At 40.0% G+C, this 5,561-nt stretch overlaps 1 pseudogene; it reads right to left on the bottom strand.

The window, feature by feature from the left end:
- Positions 1 to 2,782: 2,782 nt before the first annotated feature.
- On the bottom strand, positions 2,783 to 3,127 carry LOC124084610 (small ribosomal subunit protein eS27-like; annotated as a pseudogene).
- Positions 3,128 to 5,561: the final 2,434 nt, after the last annotated feature.

Here is a 5,561-nt window from a genome sequence, read left to right on the forward strand (position 1 = left end):
CACCTTCTGGACACTAGGGAAGAAAACACGAAGGAGGCCCTGCATGTCATACCTACATAGGTCCCATTGGCCACACCAATGGCTAGGGAGAGTGAAAAATGTCCTCTTAGCCTTGTGGCTGTGTGACCAGCTAAAATTCAAGTGTCCTAGAACCAAAGTGAAAAGAAAACACAAGCAATAGTTTACAACTTTCATAGTGCTGTGTTATTAGAGAGACTGTTCCTGACCTGCTTGTATAAAACAATCCTTCCTATCTCACTGGAAAATCATCTTTAATTCACTTTATTTTTGATTATAGCACTTACAAATACCTTGACTATTATGTTGACTTGCTAACTTATTATCTGTCTTCCACCACTACAATGTAAGGTTCTAGAGGGCAAGAACTTCATCTGTTTCAAGGATGACATCCCCATGAATCTAGACACGCAATGGATACATTTGAAAGCAGGAATCCTCTGCATGTGCATGAACTCCCTGCTCTCTCTCAGCCCCATGCACTTTCACACCCTAATCTCCATCTGAACCTTGCTGGCACCCTTCAGTATCACAATACCAAGACCTACTTACAATGCAATTTCAGGCATTAGCTCCCTGGTGGGGACTATGGATCTGTTAGGGTTCCCTTCTGCTAGCACACACCTAGCCCTGCACTGCTATCCTCCATTCCATCTCTGATTAGATGATACATTCCTTGAGGATAAAAAGCCACATCTTGTCTTTAAATCATGGACTTCACATTAATCAGCACTTTGACTGCAATTGACAAAAATTCACTTGAAACTACTTATAAAAACAGTTTCAAAGCCAGTGTGTATTGGGGTGGCATTGCCTAACACTCTTCCAAAAGCAAGAAGACCCCATCCTCTCCCACTATGATCATTTCCAGGGGGATATAAAAGAGTTGGCTTTTCTATTTCTGGGAATCACTTGGTCATATTCTGTATGAGCCTGCAGTTCACTTTGTTCTCTCTGTGTACCAAATTCTTTTCTTCTCTCTCAGATTAAAGGTAGAGGGAGAATATGACTCGCAAAAAGTCATCCCCCAAAACTATGGGCAGCATTCTGGGGGAAAAAAATCCATGAGGTTGCAATAAATCAAACATGATGTTTTTTGGGGAAATATTCATTTAATAATTGTGTCAACTTGCTGTTTAATGTTGGTTATGAAAGACTGAGAAGAATCTGATTCATTAAACCCATCTCAAATTAGGTAATGAAGTTTTTATTAGATGTCATCTTCACCAACCATTTTTTACCTTGAAAGACATCATGAAAGGAGTTGAATACCCTTCTCCCTTTGAAGTAGCAGCGCAGGCTACCTGCCAAAATATGTGCATGTGTGTTGGGAATAAGGGCCTGTCAGTCCTGCTTAAAAATATTAAAAAAATTAGAAATCTGCCAGGCAACACACTGAACCTGAAATGTAGTATCTTAATGCTCTGTGATACTGTTTTGAATAGGCGTATCAAAACAATGATGGGATGAAATTTCTGCTTCATTACTTATTTTTGAAGTTACAAAAATCAGATCTAGCCTGCAGAAAGACCTAATCTCCTGACCATAGAGCACCTCCTGTAGCTTCTCACAGTTCTCATTCTTGCCACCTCTTACTCATGAGCTCAGATGGGCTCAGAACCCACCGAGAAGCCAGTGCTGTGGTCTGCAGGAGGGAAATCCTGAGAGCTAAATAGAGCAAGGTCACAAGGAAGCTTGGTGGGGGGATCCTACCCACATAGGGTAGCAGGGAGGAAAGAGTAGTGGGCTCTGCAACAAACCATCAGGTTGCTTCTAATCAGCAAAGGAGAGTACACTCAAGGCGGACTCACAAATGTTTATTGTAGATCTCACTGAGAATTTTCCATGTGAATTTGTGTAGTCAAATTTTATTTGTGTAGAAAACAATATTCAGGGAGACATAAATACCTATTCAAAAGAGAAGATGGTCTACATGTTGATCACCATACTGACAGTGGTTACCTCTTGGAAAAGCAGGTCAAGTTTGGAGTTTGAGGGGATCCCATCAGGGACAGAACAGTAGATACATTTGTGCTACTTGAATTTTGTAATGAGAATGTAGTAGTAGTAAATTACTTCTGTGTTAAAAACATTTTTAAACTAAAAACCAACACATTCCTTATGATGGAAAATTTGTAGCTTTACTTAATGAACAATCTCCTTGAACAAGGCAGGAAATAGTGACAGGATGTCATTATGTTTCTACTTCACCCTGCTATGGTTAAAAATAGCTGCCTTCCCTTATAGCTTGGAATTGTTTGAGTTTTATTTCTTGTGATTAGACAAGTACAACCTGTTTTATTAGATTAGCATGTTTTTGTAGAATTTAGCAATTCGAAACAAGAAAAAAATACTTATATGGTATTTTTTTTTTGATCATACATTACAAAAATTGACACTTTGCTCTCCTGAAATTATATTTGCATATTTATTTGCACAATCATTGTGGTCACCACATAGTCTGGATGCAAGCATCAGATCATGGGATTCATAGTGTAGCAGCTGGATTTTATTTATATTTATGATTTTCCCATAGTCTCCCCCCACCCCACACTTCACTCCTTTTTTCTTTTATATTTGTTTTTTTTAGATATACATGACAGTAGGGTATATGTTGACATATTCATACAAACATGGAATATATCTTATTCTAGTTGGATCCCAGTCTTGCTTTTTCCCATAACTAAAACTTTATTGAAAAACGTCAAAATAGGAGATCATTGTTGTATACCTTTCAAAATCAAAAGTAATTACCTTATCTTGGTAGAGTAACCAGAATTACTGAACTTACAAGGCATCTGTGAGAAAACATAAATTCTGGAAGTTGCATAGATCATTAGTGTTGCTTTCTTGTAAATGAACAACCTTCTGTGAGTCTGACCTTTCCTCCTATGGGTTGGCATAACACTGTTGAACAACAGCTTTGGAAGCTGATTGTCACAAAGAACCACTATCAGGGTATGGCTGAAAACTGTGGTAAGTCTTGTACCAACCTGGACATTTTACATTCATAAAATAAGAATTGGACTTTGAACTAGCCATTTCTTTTTATATTTTTTTTCTTCTCCTCTTCCAAGGAAGGGTGTAGCAAATCCCTAGCCAAAGGCATAGTGATCCTTTCTCAATCATGTCCATCCAGATCCCACAGGTGATCCAGTCTTGTGGTTGTAAACTTAGGTTAGTAAAACCCAGGCAAATTTTTAATTGAACGTCTCTTCTCTTCCATGCACTCCATTTATTTCAATGTCATTTATTCCTTTTCATTTCTAAGGAAACTCTGAACTTAAAAACAATCAGAACCTGAATTTCATTTAACATCAATATATAACTTTAGATCTATCACAGATGAAATAACAACAATAACTGCATATTATGAATTGAGGTGTCAGCACAGAAGACCACATATTTTATGTAGGAGTTTACAGTGGAAAACGTTGAGATGCACACGCCACACGTCTCCAAGAGCTATCTTTCACAGTTGTATTTTGCCATTTCACAGGACAGTTGACTCCGGAGTGGTGCCTGGTGATCTTTTTCTGACACCCATTAATATATTTCCTCACTTCCTTGATTGAAGTACTACATACACTGATCACTGATTTGGAAAGTGGGGTGTGAATGTCCGATGAATTTTAAACAGAACCTTTAACACTTCATTCTCTTCCAGCCTTCCTCTGCTTTGCATTGCTGTCCCCTGTGTCCCTTGCGCCCTTGTCCTGTTATACGAGAACTAGGAAAAAGAAAGAAGGGGTGGGTGATGGGGTTCAAACAAAGTTGTAGACAACGCCCTTTTATGCTTCCAGTATTGTACATGATAATAAAGTGAAAAACTGAAAAAAAAAAAAAAAACCCTCCTCAATGTGCTTTGGCTTAGTTTTCATTTTCTTTTCATACTTCTTGGCACACTGAACTGCATTGGAATTCTGCTCTAGTCTGTTCTCGTTCTAAATTTTGGAAAGCTGTCACTAAGGACCCATGAGACACCTGTGTGATGCTCACTGGGTGCTCTGGGATTCCCCCTGAGTGTGCTGTTCCCTGGGTTTGGCAATGAACTGAATACCTGGGCTTGGAATTGGCACCAGTTGAGAATAGCAATAAACTGTTGGACATTGGCTTTTTCTCCCCGTATCTCTTTTATTTAAAAAGAAAAGGATCTTGCCTTTTCCCCACAAGATCATTTTTAAAATCCCTTATGGAATATTAATTTTTTTAAACCTCATTTTCCCCACATTTTTTAAAGCTCATCTATAAATATCACTTATGTTATAAACTTTTCATTTCAGGAGCAAATATTACTAAGTCAGCATTAAGAAAAAAAAAAGACATTACAGTTTTCTCTTTGGAGACTTACAGAAAGTACGAGTAATGTAAGACACTTGTGTCTGCGTGACAGTGTATCTAAATATTTTTTAATCACACATTGTTTTAGCATTTTCCACATCCAGGAACTCTTACCAGGAATAAAAGTATACATCAACATTCCTATATGATGTAAAATACTACTGATATAAACAAAATATGGTCACATTTTTTTCCCCCATAAGGTTAAATAAACTGGGATTTCTTTGAGATCGTCTTCTCAGTATACTTCCTCCTTCAGGTCATGGTGCCTTTTTAAATGTGCTCCCTCTCTAGGCCAAAGACCAGATTCCTTACTGCCTGACCCTTTTTTTTTCTTTAATCTTTTCCCTCCCATTCTTCCAATGTAGAAAAAAGTTCTTAACTTACCCTAAACCAGAAGCCTTCCTTTGCTTAGTTGCAAAATGGCTCCAGGCTTCTTTGCCTGCCACTTGAAGAGAAAATTTTCTGGATCAAGGAAGATGGCGGCGAAGGGAGTGCATTACCCCCGTGTACCGCGTCACTGTGTGGGAGAATGATGAGTTAGAAAGGCTAAAAGCTATCTTGTTAGGAATTTCCAGCAAAATTTGGGTGCTCCAAAACCTAGAGGAAGGATTTCCATCACACGAGGATCAGCTACGGGGGCTCAAACGCGAGAGATTTGTCCGCACGGAGGGTCACACTGCTTATTCAGCAAATCGCCCCGCGGCTAGAGTCTGCGGCGCGTGCTGGGAAACAAGGAGATAGCAACACAAAGATACATCGCTGCAGTTTCCGCGGGCTTCTGCCAGCTGTGCAATCACCATACTAAGTGCTGAATTCTGGGTTTGAGACGGGGGAAGGAAGCAGTCCAATTCGGTTCTCCACACCGGTCAGACCACAGAGAAAGCCAGAAGCCACCATCTTGGAGAGCTGACGTCACCATCCCTGTTTTCGACTGATCGCAGCTCATTCAGCCATAGAACAGGTAATTTCAGGCTGCCATTCGCCTGCGGCTCGCAGAAAACTTACTCAGGCTCAGTGCTAATTAACCCGCGGAAACTGCTTCTTGGAGCCTGCTCCTATCAGAACATACAGCAAGCACGGAGCGGCCGAATTCCGGCTCCCAGAACTGCTCTGGCCCAGGGCTAAAGAATCCGCGGAAACTGCTTCTCGGTCTGGGTCCTGCTGAATACTGTGGAGGTAAATACCAACCGAGCCTTCAT

The sequence above is a fragment of the Marmota monax genome, unplaced genomic scaffold, assembly GCF_021218885.2.
Source record: "Marmota monax isolate L192 unplaced genomic scaffold, Marmota_monax_Labrador192_F-V1.1 WCK01_AAM20220418_F8-fsc00022, whole genome shotgun sequence".
Lineage (NCBI taxonomy): Eukaryota > Metazoa > Chordata > Mammalia > Rodentia > Sciuridae > Marmota > Marmota monax.